The sequence below is a fragment of the Nicotiana sylvestris genome, chromosome 9, assembly GCF_000393655.2.
Source record: "Nicotiana sylvestris chromosome 9, ASM39365v2, whole genome shotgun sequence".
NCBI lineage: Eukaryota > Viridiplantae > Streptophyta > Magnoliopsida > Solanales > Solanaceae > Nicotiana > Nicotiana sylvestris.
The window spans coordinates 20,726,748-20,744,877 of NC_091065.1; positions in this window are offsets into that span (position 1 = coordinate 20,726,748).

Sequence of the window (18,130 nt, forward strand, 5' to 3'; positions counted from 1 at the left end):
TGAATACGGACTTAGGTGTAGACCTCAAAGGAAGTATACATAGGGAAGTCCGATCTAGCGAATAAGGAACACAGGGTGTAGGAGACGGGGGAGTTAGGCTCCAGGTAATATTCGAGATGCTACAAGCTCAGCAGGTTGCTATCGCTCAACTGCAAAGTCAACATAAAACTCCGAGTGTGGTCGAACTAGAAATCACTCGCCGTACTGAGTTGGTGCCAAAAAGGTCGAACAATAATGGATTGGGGACTAATCTTGCAATTATGAAGATGCTCACCAAAAAAAATCAAGCCGAGAGAAAACAAAATCGAAGATAATGACAAGAAAGTGGAAACATACAACTCCCGAGCGATCCTAATGAACACATCACTTCGTACACATGCAGGATTAAAGGAAATGACTTAAATGATGATGAGATCGAGTCGGTTTTGTTGAAAAAATTTGGGAAAACTTTGTCAAAAGGAGCAATGATTTGGTATCACAATTTGCCACCTAATTTCATCGACTCGTTTGCTATGTTAGCAGACGCCTTCGTAAAGGTGCACGTCGGGGCCATAAAGGTCACAACAAGGAAATTGGACATTTTTAAGATAAGACAGAGAGGTGATGAAATGATAAGGGAGTTCATACCCCGAATTCAAATGGAGCGAATTGAATTACCACCGATCACAGATGATTGGGCCATTCAAGCTTTCACCGGGGGGTTGAACGAGTAGAGTTCGATAGCATCATGACAGTTGAAGCAAAATCTGATCGAGTATCTAGCTGTAACCTGGGTAGTTGTGCATAATCGTTATCAATCGAAGATCAGGGTCAAGGACGACCAGTTAGGAGCCCCCTCAAGTTCAATTCATCCAAACAGATTGGAGTTAAAGCCCTGAGGGATACCGACAGTTCAACCATATATCAATCGAAGAAATAATGGTTCGAGGCGCAATCCTCCTAGGAAATATAGAAGGCAAAATTTTTGAGGACTTATGAGTAAGAATGGTTTTGATAAACTTACCGATCCCGCGGAAGTGCCTCGGTTGTCGAAGTATAATTTTAGTGTCGATGCATCGGGGATCGTATCGGCTATAGGAAGGATAAAAGACACTAGGTGGCCCAGACCTATATAAACCGATCCTTCTCAAAGAAACCCAAACTTGATGTGTAAATATCATAGCACACATGGCCATAGGACCGAAGACTGCAGACAGCTGAGGGAGGAGGTAGCTCGATTGTTCAACGAGGGCCACCTTTGAGAGTTCCTTAGTGATCGAGCTAAAAATCACATCAGAGAAAGAGATGCTAATAGAAAGAATGAGCAGGAAGAACCGCAACATGTAATTCATATGATCGTTGGCGGGGTCGATGTTCCGCAAGGGCCTATATTCAAACATACCAATATTCGATCACTAGAGAAAAGCAAACTCGGAGTTATGTGCCCGAAGGCATCCTATCGTTCAATGACGAAGAAGCGGAGGGCATTTCTCAGCCGCACAATGATGCCATGGTAATTTCTATTTTGTCAAATAAAATTCAACATAAACATTTTCTAGTGGATCCAGGTAGCTCAGCAAACATAAACAGATCAAGGGTCGTAGAGCAGCTCGGCCTGCAGGACCAAATTGTGCCTACATCTCGAGTCCTAAACGGATTCAACATGGTAAGTGAAACAACGAAGGGGGAGATAACCTACTAGTAAATGTGGCAGGGACCATCCAAGATACAAAATTCCATGTTATCGATCCACAACATGAGGGCACTACTATCGACCATTCATCAAATAATAAAATTCCCGACAATGGGTTGTGTTAAAACAGTTTACGGGGAACAACACGCTACAAAGGAAATGTTTGCAGTCAATGAGGTGACATCGATATCAGCACTTTCAACCTCAGAAAAATCGAGCACCAAAGATAAACAGATGGTCAAATAGCAATCACCGTCCCCAGCCTCAACCGAATCAGAGAAACAGGTAATCAAAGAAGAAGATTAGGATTTCCCTACTCCTCAAACTTTCATCGTTCCCAAAGAATCGGATGCAACCACATCAGCGGTCGAGGAGCTAGAACAGGTTATACTAATCGAGTACATGCCCGAGCAAAAGGTATACCTAGGAAAGGGGTTAACCCCCAAACTCAGGAAAAAACTCATTCAATTTCTCATCGATAACATGGATTGTTTTTCTTGGTCCTATTTAGACATGACAGGGATCCCACCGAAAATAACAACACACCGGCAAAGCCTTGGCTCCAGATTAAAACTGGTGAAGCAAAAGAGTAGGTCGTAGTCCGAGGTGAAGCATGTATTCTTAAAGGATGAGGTAACTAAACTTCTTAAAATAGGGTCCATTCGGGAGGTAAATACCCCGAATGGTTAGCCAATGTAGTTGTAGTCCCTGAAAAAAGGGAACAAACTTAGAATGTGCGTAGATTACAAGGATTTAAACAAGGCATGCCCTAAAGACTCTTTTCCAATACCTAACATCGATCGTATGATCGATGCCACGGCTGGCCACGAGATCCTTAGCTTTCTCGACGCCTATTCCGGGTACAATCAAATTTAGATGAACCCGGAAGACTAGGAGAAGACCTCGTTTATCACCAAGTATGGAACATGATGTTACAATGTGATGCCCTTTGGGCTAAAAAATGCAGGAGCTACTTACCAACGCCTAGTAAATAAGATGTTTGAAGAACAAATAGGTAAGTCAATGGAAGTTTATATTGATGACATGCTAGTTAAGTCCCTATGCGCAGAGGACCATTTGACTCATTTGCATGAAACATTCGAAATCTTGAGGAAATACAACATGAAACTTAACCCCGAAAAATGTGCCTTCGGGGTCGGCTCGAGTAAATTCCTCGGCTTTTTGGTGTCAAATCGAGGAATCGAAATCAACCCCGATAAGATTAAGGACAATAAGGATATCGCTGTCGTAGACAGTGTGAAAGCCGTACAAAGGCTAACCGAACGGATAGCTTCCTTGGGCCGATTCATTTCGAGGTCATCAGATCGAAGCCACAGGTTCTTTTCCTAACTCAAAAAGAAAAATAATTTCGCATGGACCCCGGAATGTCAGCAAGCATTGGAGGAATTAAAGTGATACTTATCGAGCACACCTCTGCTCCATACTCCGAAGGCAGAAGAGAAGTTGTACTTATACTTGGCAGTGTCCGAAATAGCGGTAAGTAGTGTACTAGTTTGAGAAGAGCAAGATATATAGTTTCCTGTTTATTACGTAAGTCGGACCTTAGGGGATGCTGAAACTAGGTATCCACACTTAGAGAAATTGGCACTTGCATTAATAAGCGCATCTAGAAAGTTGAAGTCATATTTATAATGTCACCCCATATGTGTGATAACCACTTATCCTCTCCGAAATGTTTTGCACAAGCTCGAGTTATCGATCTGGTTGGCTAAATGTGCCTCGAACTTGGCGGGTACGTTATCGAATATCAACCACGAATGACCATCAAGTCTCAAATCTTAGCAGATATCGTGGTCGATTTTATGCCAACCCTCGTACCCGAAGTGGAAAAGGAACTTCTACTAAAATCGGGTACATTGGGGATATGGACCCTTTTCACGAACGGTGGCTCGAATGTGAGAGGGCCTGAGCTTGGCATTGTTTTGAAGCCACCCACAGGTAACACTATTAGATAATCTATCAAAACTTCTAGGTTGACTAATAATGAGGCTGAGTATGAGGCCATGATTGCAGGTCTCGAGCTGGCTAAAAGCTTGGGGGAAGAAGTCATTGAAGCCAAGTGCGATTCTTTATTGGTGGTGAACCAAGTAAACAAAAGCTTCGAAGTTTGAGAGGATAGGATGCAAAGGTATTTGGACAAGCTACAGGTAACTTTGCACCACTTCAAGGAGTGGGCTCTAGAAACAGTGAGGCCGATGCACTTGCAAACTTGGGATCATCAGTCGAGGAAGATGATATCATCACGGGGAATGTCATCCAATTATCAAGATCTGTGGTCGAGGAGGGTCATGCCAAGATAAATTCTTACAAGTCTAACTTGGGATTGGAGGAATAAATATATCGAATACTTGAAAAATGAAAAGCTCCTATCGGACCATAAAGAGTCGAGGGTGCTACGAACCAAGGCTGCTCGGTTCACATTGGATGAAGATGGAAGATTATATAGAAGGACGTTCGATGGACCTTTGGCGGTATGTTTAGGGCCAAGAGATACCGATTATGTTTTACGAGAGATCCACAAAGGCACTTGTGGAAACCACTCCGGCGCCAAGTCTTTGATTCGCAAAATTGTTAGGGCAGGGTATTACTGGGATAACATGGAAAAAGACACTAAGGAGTTTCTTCGAAAATGTGATAAATGTCAAAGATTTGCACCGATGATTCATCAGCCCAGAGAGTAACTTCATTCAGTCATATCCCCATGGTCATTCATGAAATGGGGAATGGACATCGTCGCCCTCTACCAACGGCCCCGGGTAAAGTTAAATTCATTTTGTTTATGACTGACTACTTTTCTAAATGGTGGAAGCACAAGCCTTCGAGAAGGTTAGAGAGAAATAAGTTATAGACTTCATCTGGGATCACATCATGTGTCAATTCAGGATACCTGCCAAAATCGTAAACGACAATGGAAAGCAGTTCATCGGCAAAAAGGTAACAGAATTCCTCGAAGCACACAAAATAAAAAGGATTTTATCAACTCCATATCATCCGAGCGGAAACGGACAGGTCGAATCGACAAACAAGACTATCATTCAAAACTTAAAGAAAAGGTTGAGCAATGCTAAAGGGGAAATGGAGAGAAGTTCTACCTGAGGTTCTTAGGGCATATCGAAAGACATCAAAGTCCAGTTGTTCTCTTTAGTGTATGGCTCCAAGGCCTTAATTCCAGTCCGGGAACTCAGCGCCAGGTTTCGACATGCATCGGAGGAATCAAATCACGAGGCTATGAATACTAGCCTCGAGCTATTAGATGAAAAACGAGAAGCTGCACTTGTTCGGAAGTCTACACAGAAGCAAAAAATCGAGAGATATTATAATAGAAGAACCAACCTTCGCCACTATGGGATCAGAGACTTAGTTCTAAGTAAAGTCACCCTCAATACTCGAGACCTGAATAAAGGGAAAGTAGGCCCAATTTGGGAAGGACCATATCGAGTCATCGGAGTCATCGGAAAAGGATCTTACAAACTTGGCACGATGGAAGGCGAACAATTGCCAAACAATTGAAATGTATCACTACTCAAATGATATTATTTGAGGTATTATCTTCTCCCTTTTTCCATTTGTATTTGATACTAACTTATTGCAGGTGTTCGATCGAAGACGTTTAGAGAACCCTTCTACATGAAGATCTTAGTTTTTTTTTAGATCTTAGGTTTTAAAGCACGTGTTCACTCTTTTTTCCTTAGATCGGGTTTTATCCCAAATGGGTTTTTCCGACGAGTTTTTTAACGAGGCAACAACTATGTGCTACCTAAGGAGAAATCAACAGTATCCAAGGCTTCTTTTCAATCAACCTCGAATACATGGGGGCATCACCCTTGGAGGTTATATTTCAAGAAAAATACTTCACGCCAAAGAGGGTCTCGATAGGAAAACTTTGTAATGGCCAAACTGTCGGATGAACCATGTCCATATAGAATAGTCGAGTCCCCATGGAAAAAGAAGCATTCTTTCTATATCAAACACTGTGTCTCAAATAAATTTGCTACTATACGAGCTCCATACTTATGATTCTGCGAGAAACGGCTCAAGGGCCAAAACAGAAATACACCTCGAATACTCGAGAACCTAAACTCGGATTCATAAGAACTCAAAGAGGCACCCCTCGACGTAAAGGTCAAGGCCAGCATACTCGAAGGCTACGACCATACTAAAGGCTACGACCGAAATAAAGGCTATGGCCGAAATAATGCGGCTCGGAGACGTCCGAATCCCCCAATAAAAACAGGCCTTCGAATTCTCTGAAATTCGGTTAGTAGAGGCTACCCTCGGCAAAATAATCAAAGGGCTTCGATAAAATCATCCCTCGAAAAACCTTAAGAGGTATCGAATTATCCAAATGCAAAATTGTGCTAAGGCACACAAAACAAAAGAGTTCAGATAGACACTAAACCCTCAAAAAGTCCAATAGGTAAAAAATGCATGCCAAGGCATAAAGAAATTTTTACTAAGTATTTAAGCCGAAAAAGGAAAATAACAGCCATCTCTTAAAGGCCATATCGGCCCAACCTAAAAGAACCTAAGGGCCAAAACATTTAGAGTTCGAGACCGTATTCTCACTCAGCTCAGACCCAAGGTTCCCACCATCCCGAGCTCGCATAAAATAGACTTAAACATAGCTCGAGGATTCATCAAAAACCCTTAAGAGGTATTCTATTATAAGATTGCCCATCGATTACTATAAAGCCTACGTGTTTGCTTTACTCTGAGTCCGAGCCAGTGCTCACTTGATTATTAAAGTATAACATCAACAAAATTTCATAAAACTAAAACAAAGAAGACTTCACAACAAATCGGAGATGGAACGGAAAGAAAATGAATCCTTTATATACATGAAAAGTATTTACAATGCCCACAAGGAGCATTACACAAAAAAAAATCATAAGGGCCTAGTCTACTTTGGGAGCTGCATCTTTGGTAGCCACATCTTCGAGAACCTCCTCCTTGGGGACTTCATCCTCATCTCCTCCACTCTCGGAACCACTAGCTTACTCTTCATCATCGAAGAGTAAAGCGGAAGCCTCGTCCTCCAAAGTTTTTGCCTTTTCGATATCAGCTGAGAGGTCAAAGCCACGAGCATGCACTTCCTTGAGAGTCTCTCTCCGGGATTGTCGCCTAACGTGGTCAACAATGCATGACAATTTGGCTTCAACAGCAATAGAGATCTCGTGTGCCTGAATATTGGCAGCCTCGGCGTTAGCTCGATAAGAGGCCACAAACACCTCCGCCTTAGATTTAGCCTTTGCAAGTTTGGCGGCTGACTTAGCTTCGCGCTCCTCTATGGGCCAAGCTTTTCCCCTTCACATTTTGAAGTTGGAATTCGATCGAAACCAGCTGGGCCCAAAGTGTGTCTTTCTCCGAGGAAAGACGATCCATATGCTGCTTCCACCCCAAGGTCTCGGCCTCTTTTGCCTTTACCTCCTCTCGAAGCTGCTCCACCAGCTCGCCCTTCTGCTAGTCTTGAAAAGTTTAAGTGTTAGTCGCTATGTCAAATAAACACATAACAAACTCCTAGAAAGTTACATTACATGCTCAATAAGCTTAGTCTGTTCTCGATTAGCCTTCGTCAAGTCGGCTCGAAGGTCCCTGATCTCCTCCTCTTTTTGAACGTAGAGGAGTTTGAGGTCGTCCCTCTCCTCCACGAGCTTCTTGATTTTGGCCTCGCATCGGGCAACCTCGGCTCGAGATTTGGAAAAATGAGAATATCATTCCCTTCGTGAGTCATCCCCACATCGGGAGTCTTCATGGCTTGGGCATCTCGGAACTACCCTTCAGAGAACATAGGGCCGGGCAGCAATTCATCTATGTTAATTATCCCAAGTGATTCACTTGGGACATTCTCTTCTCTTTGGAGGGCCTCGGAATTATGCCCTTCGGGCTCACCCGCCTGATGTTCTTCACAATGAGGTGTGCTTTTATAACCTAATGGCTCGGGGACTCCGCTCGAGCTCCCCTCCGAGATTTCTTTGGTTCGAGATTGAACCGCATCAGCCACCCCCGGTTCATCGGCCTTTGAAGCTTCAGTGTTTCCCTCTTCCGAGCTACCAGCAAGCAGTCGGCATGCTCTCCTTCTTCTTTGTCATCCCGAAGTTGTTGGACTACGTCAACAGATAGGGCTGCAGGATTGGCCCTAGGCTTTCGAGTCCTATTTTTCCTGAGCTTCGGGGAACTTAGTGGCAAAGCCCTTTTCCATTTCTTCTCTTTGGTTGGCTTCGGAATTTCCTCTTCAGCGGGCGAAGGCGACCTCATAACAATAATGTCTCTGAGGCCTGCGTAAGGGGAAAGTAAGTATGGACAAAGGACCTCACCATGGTTTTTAGCTTCCTACTGACCTTAGGCCAAATCACGCCAACAAAGTTCAGCATGTGAAAAAGTGGAGGCCAGTTATCGAACCCAACCTGCTAGGTCCGGAATCGCACCAGGAAACCAAGAGAAAGCTACACCATCAAAAAGAAATTAGATCGAAGAAGAATAGAGAAAGTAGAGTAGTAAGCATCATCGATGGGGTTGTACTTAAGTTTCATGTTCCATTCCTCGGGGAATGGCATCCTTTCGACAGGAATTAGGTCAGAGGTCTTGATTCGGACAAATCGGCCCATCTATCCTCGGTCCTTGTCCTCATCGATGCTAGAAAATAGCGCCTTCGAGGATCAACACTAGAGCTTTATCAACCCACCTCGATAGAGACGAGGGATGTATAGCCTGATTCGATGGTCGAGGGTAAAGACATCCCCTTGACCTTGCTCGAAAAACCTGAGCAACTTGACAATGCACCAGAAAGAAAGGGTAGATCTAGCTAAGGGTCACCCAATATTGATGACAGAAATCGAGAATCACTGGGTCCATGGGGACCCAATGTGAAAGGATAAGTATACACGCTTAAATATCCTTCCACATGGGTGGTGATGTCCTCCTCAGGGGAAGGAATCACCACCTTCTTATCCTCCCAATTGTTGTCCTTTTTCACCTTCTCGATATTGTCTTTACTTATCGAGTAGATGTATCGAGACATGGGCCTGGAACTGATATAGGCTTATCGATTTTGAAATCGAAAGATAGCTCGCATAGCTCATGAATGCACTCCTCGATACAAGGTGCCACCATTGTCCTACCACCGACCGGGCGCAATGATGAGGAGGCTTTTTCTTTCTGAGCAACCATTTTAGATGTTTTAGCCATCACTATTGTGAAACTCAAGAGAAGAGAAGAAGTTGGTATTGTAACAAGCACAAATTGAAAAAAATGATGGACTCAAAGAAGATGAAGAAGCTAATAAAGATTTGGAAAAGGTTTGAGAAGTAAAGATTGTAAAGGTTGCGAAATTGACCTATTTATAGTGGTCGCTTCAATGGTTTGAGGAAGCCAATGACTGACTATCAGCCGCCTTCAATTAATGACCTTGGGAACTATGTAGATGCGACCTTTCAATCACTTCTATCGCTGACGTCGCGGGATTGATATCATGATCGAGGCATCAGAGGATCGAGGATCAAATCGTTTCTTATCATCTTACTCTAAGAAACGTGAGGACTATCTGTCTACGGTCAAAATCAGGTATGCCCAATTCCATAGGCTCGAGGGGTCGCTTCGAGAACAAGTTCAAAATAGACTGGCTCTAGCCCGATGGCGGAGTACAAGACTCGAAGATCGAAGTACTCGATGAACACCAAGGCCAAGCATGACCAACCTCGAGATAATACTGTTATGGTTTCATAACAGAAAGAGCGAGATTCCCGTAGTGGCCCTAAGATCATGGCGTAAATTTCGGAACGGATTTGTACTAGGCGGTTAGACAATTGTATAATAAGATTCCCTAATACAATTAAAAGTGTACCTTATTTAGGATTCCCCTACTATATAAAGGGGATCTCAATCATTTGTAACACATCAATCATTGACAAGAGAATATACATATATCACTTTCTTTCTTACTTTTCATCTGAATTGTCTTACTATTTTATTCTGACTAACCTACCTCGAGGCTGCCATAGCTCGAAGTTGAGATTTGCTTGCACACTGGTTTGACATATCTTTAAAACTACAATACAAATTTAATTGTTACTCGGATTTTAGGGTAAACAATCGCATTGAGCCAATTTCCCCTTGTCATACTCTGATCTCGCATTATTCTCTTGACTCATTTATATGTTTGATAATTATTTATGCCTTTTAACAATAGCATTAAGACTAAGGTGGCATATATTTTTACTAACCATTTCTTTCTTCTTTGGTAAGACACCACTATCCATAGAGTTTTTTTCTAAAAGCGGATGTCGCAATTTGGATCCAAATCTATTGGAAGTTTACGCATACGAAGTGTTTTAGAAGGCACTGTTTGGAAGAATTTCAAAGATGACGTAAATTTTAAGGGATACCTAACACCTTCCCCTTAAAATAACCTGAATCCTTATCTAGAATCTTACCGGTTTAGCATACTATAAAGATATTGATCCACATCTGACTTATGGTGGCAACTCTTCACTTTTTATGAACCTCAGAGGAAATATAAGATGTAGTTTGTTTTGATTTGTGCAAAATAGGGTGCAACGGTACTGGTTACAACTACCATAACCATGTTTAAGGGATTGAACGCTGTTAGGAAAACAAAACCCCTGTATTTCATTATGAATCCTTGTATGTAATATGTTAGTCTTACCATGTAAATTAAGGAACTTTTAATAGACTTAACATGTAGAGGCAAAGTTTTTATTGATAGAGATGTTAGGAAACATTGATCTTTTTAACCTACTTACAATGTACACGACCGCAAGCAGTTTTGCATCCTAACGACTGCTCCATACTGCAGTCTTTCTTCTTTCCATCACCGCTGCTACTATACCTCCCTCAATTGTCCCAATAAAGCATATCCAATCATGAGGGAGACCCCAACGGGATAGGTCCGCGATGTGATCATCTAGGCATAGAACAATACTAGAGTAAGATTTTTTACTTATTCCTAATAACTTATTTGTAACTAAGTTCTATCTTTACCGGCAAAATTATAAAGCCTGCCGAACTCAAGCACCCACTTTATTAGCAGGAACACCTTTAATAAAATGATTTGAATTTGGGTTTATCCCTCCACTTTGAGATGCATGATTAGGCTTTTCTTTTGTCTAAAGTTCAAACACAGGGCCTTGTACCAGAATCTTTATCAGTACACCACCAAATGTGGTATTGGTACCAATTAGCTTGGCCATGCTGCAGGGACTTTTAAGATTCATCGTCTCAAGCCTTAATAAACAAAATATGTGCAAAAAGAATTAAAATTACAATAAGTACCCCTTGATACACAATGTATTAAAGAGATTAAACTAGCCCATGTAATAGCCTTGAATATATATTGTAGTTGAGTGGCGGAAACAAGAAATATTAACTGATACTAACTAAGAGTGTAAATCACTATGTATGTATATTACATTGTAATAGATTTTTAAGTGTTTAATTTAAAGCTAGCTACAAAGTGTGTATTTGAATGAGACAGGGTATAATTTACCTACATATGCAGGTCATTATTAAAGTAATGGTAGGAATAACGTTGTACATTGCAGATCCAAAAGTTACTGTTGTATCTTTCAAGCCTAGAGAGAAGAAAATCTGGCCAATAACTGGCATGTTGGTCAAGAGAAAAATGTTTAATTAATACTGATTGCATGGGGAAAAAATATTTTTTTATGTTTGAGACTTACCCCAGTATGCTAAGAGCTACAATTTTAGCAAATATTGCACGCGCCATTTTTAGTCTTGCATTCATGTGAAAAGATGTTCAGCTTGTCTGTTAGTTTTTGTTTTTTTCTACTCATAACTAGGCTAGAATCAAAGTTCAAACATGTTAAGTGAACACTGAACATAAGAAGGGAGGGAGAGAGAAAAAAAAAGCATACTTGTCCAAAAAAAACCACAAAATGAGCAATAATTAGAGTAGTCATTGTCTGTCGATAGAAGGCAAATACATAGGAGATTAACCCTTCATGCAGAGTAAGTTTCGACAAGATATCAAAATATGCTAGCACACATATTGCATAAAGACTGAAGCAATGAAAGATCTAGCTCTGTTGAATAAATTCCTCATTTGAATGATTTCTGTTATGCAAAGGTATTCAGTGTTGGAAATAGGAAGAGGAGACGACAGATTTCTGTTATGCAAATGTCATGACGACCAGCTTCTCTATATATATAAGAGAATCAATTATAGGAGATAGTGGAAAAGAACGGGTTTGGGGGCGGATAATACAAATTCAGAATTCGCTTGTGATTTTGCTAATAAATAATTCCTATCTGTAAAATCATTAACGAAAGTAGCAGAGAAATATATGATGAAAGCTTTATAGAAAATATTCTCTGAATTAGACAAAGGTATAATTTACCTGCATATCTGCCTTTCATCCAAATGAGGAATTCATCCAACATTGAAAACCTTTGCAGAATAGAAATCATCCAAATGAGGAATTTATTCAATAGAGCTAGACCTTCCATTGCTGTAGTCTTTCTGCAATATGTGCTAGCATGTTTCGATATCCTGTTGAAAGTTGCTTTAAATGAAGGGTTAAGCGCTTACGTGTTTGCCTTCTATCGACATGCAGTGACTACTCTGGTCATTGCTCCTTTTACGGTATTTCTAGACATGTATGCTTCCCCCGCCCCCCCCCCCCCCCTCTTCTTATGTTCAATGTTAACTTCACATGTTTGAACTTTGATTCTAGCCTAATTATGAGTAGTAAAAAGAAAAATTACAAAAACTAACAGACAAGTTGAATATCTTTTCACAAGAATACCAGACCAAAGATGACTTGTACAGTATTTGCTAAGATGCTCTTAGTATACTGGAGTAAGTCTCAAACATAAAAAAAATATTTTCGCCCATGCAATAAGTATTTAATTAAACATCTTTCTCTTGACCAACAAGCTAGTCATCAGCCATATTTTCTTCTCTCTAGGCTCGAAAGATATAACAGTAACTTTTGCATCTGCAATGTGCAACGTTATTCTTGCCATTACTTTAATAATGGCCAGGATATGTAGGTAAATTATACCCTTGTCTCATTCAAATGCACACCTTGTAGCTAGCTTTAAATTAAACACTTAAAAATCTATACAATGTAATATTACATACGTAGTGATTTACACTCTTACTTAGTATCAGTTAATATTTTTTGTTTCCGCCACTCAGCTACAACCTACATTCACGGCTATTTGAGATCTAGAATATGGAATTAAAGATCTCTATAGTGTTGTTGCATTGCATGGGCTAGTTTAATCTTTTTAATACACTGTGTATCAAGGGGTACTTATTGTAATTTTAATTCTTTTTGCACATATTTTATTTATTCAGGCTTAAGACGATGAATCTCAAAAGTCCCCGCAGCTGGATGAGCTAATTGACACCATTGCCACATTTGGTGGTGTTCTCATAATGATTCGGAACAAAAGGAAAGCATAATCATAATCATGCATCTCAAAGTGCAGGGATAAATCCAAATTCAAATTATTTTATTAAAGTTCCTTCCTGCTAATAAGTGGGTGCTTGAGTTCGGCAGGCTTCATAATTTTGCTGGTAAAGATAGAACTTAGTTACAGAAAAGTTATTAGGAATAAGCAAACAATCTTACTCTAGTATTGTTCTATATCTAGGCGATCACATCACGAACCTATCCTGTCAGGTTCTCCCTCACGATATGGATATGCTTTCTTGGGACAACTGAGGGAAGTATAGTAGCAGCGGTGATGGAAAGAAGAAGGACTAGTATGGAGCATCATTGGGATACAAAGCTACTTGCGGTCGCGTACGGTATAAGTGGGTTAAAAGATCAATGTTTCCTAACATCACTATCAAGAAAACTTTGTCTCTACATGTTAAGTCTATTAAAAGTTCCTTAGTTTTAATGTCGCAACCCAGGGGATATATTGTTCACGACTAACGTATTACATACAAGGATTCATAATGAAAACATGGATCCTGTTTTCCTGACAGCGTTTGATCCCCTAAACATGGTTATGTTAGCTGTAACCAGTACATTACTTCTCCAAGAACAAATTTACCTTGGAAGATAATATTTTAACCATAAAACTCATATAAGAGTTGCAACCAAAACTAAACAAATGTACACTTTTTTGTAAGATACTTGGTGCTACTGTGATTGTGTTAGGTAATCGATGTTGCTGGTCCCGATGTTGCTGGTGCCGACGAAGTAATCGATGGTCGGCTATCTTTTAAAGATATGCTTTGTAGCCTATATTTGCAACAACAGGTTGCAACCCTTAAAGAAGTTATATCCCCTCGAACATGCTGATAGTGCCCTGAATATCTCTATCAACAACATCGGGACAAGAGTGACCCGTGAATTCTCCCGGAATGTGGCCAAGACTAGAGGTAGCACATTGATGTTGATCTGCCCCTTCTGTTATGAAAATACCAGAAGTCCCAACAATGCCAAAGAGAACGTCAAAGGATGGGGGTTCTCCCACATTTCCCCGTCACATTGAAATTTCTCATGATTCAGATAATAGCTATCTAGATGTCCAAACTATCGAACAGCTGATCTAGGTTTATCCACCCGACATGATGACCGGCAGTATGGCAACTCAATAAAGCTGGTAACTTCCTCGAGCGTTAGTGTTAGCTCACAGTTGACAAACTTGATAACCGCTTTGGCTGGATTCCAAAATTCTATCAACAACCCGGTAAGCACTCTATTTACTCGAACGTTAATTCCATTCTTTATTTTTCCGGCTCCCCTCCACTCTTTCTTCTCCCCCCCCCCCCTCCCCTTCTTCTCCCCCTCCCTATTTTCTTTCACAACATTCCCAGCACAACTTTTTGGTGACTCATGAATTTTGTTTTATTTATTGAATACGAGGTCTTTCATAGAAGCACAAAGGTTGTGCTGGGAATGGGTGATTGTCACACCATTAATGAGACTATTAAGAAAAAATTAGTTGTACCTGTTTTGCTCATTCTTCTTTTATTAATTGTCTTGTCTCTAATTTCATAGGAAACAATTCGATAATCCTGCAGAATTCATTTTGGTTCCCTTTTAAGAGGGGTTTAGTCTAAGAAAGCATTTTAGCTCGTTGTGTTTGTTGGACTTTGGGCAGAAGTAGTGAGCTTTTGAAAGGTGTTCAAAGAAAATCTTGATATTATTTAGGCAAAAGAAAAATAGCTTGCGAATGTGTTATGGAGTCTCAATTTTGTCCAGAGATTCACTAGGCGATGGAATGAGCGGGGTTTTGGGGGGGGGGGGGGGAGGTGGATTTATAGTTATTTTATATATAAAATAAAAATAAAAATAAATGACATTTAGCTAATGTGGACGCTAATGTGTTATACATATCAGCGCAATTGAGCAACACACATTGATAAAGTGTTTATATTATTTTGTTGAGTTGAGGTATTAAAATGGGACTTTCCAAGTTCATTTACCGGGATGACAAATCGGTGCAAGTTTAAGTGGCTACGAGGTCGTTTTGCCTTTTATTTTATATGATCTAACTCTCTTAAACATCTTGAAACTTAATGAAAAAAGTTGTAGGAAAAATGCGTAAGAGAGTATTAAGTAAAATGTTTGATCATTTAAAAGTTGTGCGAAGTAAAATATTTTGATGCTTGAATTATATGAATTGCAAAAGCATGCTGAAATCATAACGTAATAGTAAAAGTTGTCTTGGAACATTTAAAAGGGTGACATATAAAGTTAGAGAATAAAGGAAGTAACGAGTTTGCCTTTTATAAACGTACCTGTCCCACTTGGGGTGACGACTCCGCTCGATCGTATGTTGTACTTGATCGCTTGCCATGGTCGATCCGATTATGTTCTCCGGTGTCTAGCTATGTCCGCCGATGATGGCTCTGCTTGTTTTGAGCTCCATTGTGTGTCATGGTGGAATCCCAAGTGACATCACAAATAGATCGTAGTGTATATGTAAAGAAATATCAAAGAAATGAGGCACTCTTTAAAATTCATATTAAATTTTGTCAGCAGACTTAAATTAATTAAGGTGTAGACAATAAATTTGTGTCGGGAAAATAAAATCGAGACAGAAAAATATCGCAACAATCGTAATTTGATTTCGAATATTTGAGTGTACAGTCTCTATGAATCCTCTATTTCTTCTTTCCAGTAGTAAATAAATTCAAGGACCTTTAAGCTTGATTTTGAATATATATTTGTTTCCACGAACGATGATCTTGAATTCAATTAGCCCGAACTTTGATTCGAACTCGTACTCCATGAATCTTGACTTGTTCTTCGTTCTTGAGGTTGAACTTGATTTCTTGAGCTAAGTTGTTCGTTCTTGAGTTTGAACTTGATTGCTGAAGCTTGAAACTTGTAAAGAAATTTGCGACGTTTGATTCACGAGCTATCTCTTGCTTCTTGTTATAACTTTTGGTGTCTTCTCTGGGTTATGAATACCCCTATTTATAGTTGTGGGAGGGAAGAGTTGTGGTGAGAACAAACTCTTTCCGACCAATCAGATTGAAGAGTGACAAGATCCCATTTGATTGGTCAGAACATGTCACTTTTACACGTGGCGTGATTTTATTGGCATTTTAATTTGACTTGGCATGCCTTGTTATTTTGACATATGGCATGATCTCATTGGCTCTTCTGTTTGACTTAGCGTGCCATGTCATTTCATGCGTGGCACCAAACTGGGGCTCTAGGAAGATGATATCTTGAGCCTAGTGAAGAGGGCTGATCACTTTAGCTTAATTAAATGGGCTAGCCCAATGGATTAAGACGTATTTATTTAATTTATATATATTGTATTTATATAATTAATTCAATTATATTAGCCTATAATATTTATTTGGCCTAATATATCTTGCATTTAAATATAGTCCAAATTATTTATTAAATTTAATTCTAATAAAATTTATATGCCTACAAGACTTGTCAAGATCTTTAAACTGTTGAAGACTAGACTTGAAGTAATAGTAACGAAAAACGTTTCTTCCCTTCTTTTTTTTTGGAACTTAAATTTACTCTCCATGGTCATGAAAATGTTTGTCATTGGCTTATTAAATAATGAGCTTCATAGATTTGAGCGTTGGATGCCAACTGTGATTCACTTGAAATAGTGATGATATGCCTTTTTGCCTTATTACTACACGCTGAATTGCAAGATAACTTCTAGCACCTTAAAATAAGGAGAATCTCAATAGAGTTGTTATTTAAGTCAAAACACTCAATTACTTCATCGCGTAGGAATGAGAGACTTTCTCTTGAATTTGTTGTTCTTTATTAAATTGGACTCCGTAATTTGTACGAACTTGGAGCTGATTTTCTTATTTGAATTCCTTTTGACGTGTGATAGCTATCCAAGTCCATGTTGGAGACAGATTATTACCGCCGCCTTTTCAACTGATCCCGCCTCAGGACTATATGTTCCACAATGCCTTTTGCAAACTCTATAAATACAATATACTTTATTCTATTAGTATCACTTTTAACGTTTTCAAACCACTTTGAGTTTACTTTTGACGATTTGAAATCATTGACGCGTAATTTCTTCTTATTTTCTTGTGCTTTTCTTATTTTACTGATTTTTTGGTAGGTCAACGAGAAGGATATGTTCTTGCTTAGCAAGATGATCCATGCATTAGAAGACAATCACGGGGTGTAGGGGATGGGTACTCATCCTTGCCCGAATATCAGAGAGATTACTTTTATGGTCCAATTATCGGAGAGATTACTCTAAATGTGGCTCGACTACCGGAGAGTTTACTCTCAATGTGGCCCGACTACCGCAGAGATTACTCTCAGAGTGACCCGACTATCGGACAGATTACTCTCAATGTGGCTCGACTGCCGGAGAGATTACTCTCAAATAACCCGACTATCGGAGAGACTACTCTCAATGTGGCTCGACTATCGGAGAGATTACTCTCAAAATGACCCGACTATCAGAGAGATTACTCTCATAGAGGCCCGACTACCGAAGATATTACTATGTGGCCCGACTATCGGAGGCCATTTCATCCATTTAGACCTTTGTGCCCATTCTAATATTCTTGATTTGGATTTTGATGACCTTTTTTTTGCAGCCTGAAAAGATGGCAAATTTCAAAGACCATACCTTACATTCCTCCAAACTTAGATATCTCATAATCGAGACTGAAGATGGCATAGAACAAACTAAGCTTTTGGTTCACACCTCACAAGCTAGCTGGTATGCAGCCTCACGGCCTTCTTTGAGGAACTCCCTTCATGTAGAAAACTGGACGTTGGAGTACAAATCAACATCTAATCCATTGTCCAAGATGTGGTTTCTCCAAGCGCCAATCCATCACCATGTAAACATTACTAGCACCCTTTCAAACTTAGGACGTTGCATAATTCAAGACGAAGTACGTTAGGGAAACATAACAACAATCGAGGGTGAGTATCGTCATACTCAAGGAAAAGAAGTCCGCGCGCCTAAAGTCGACAC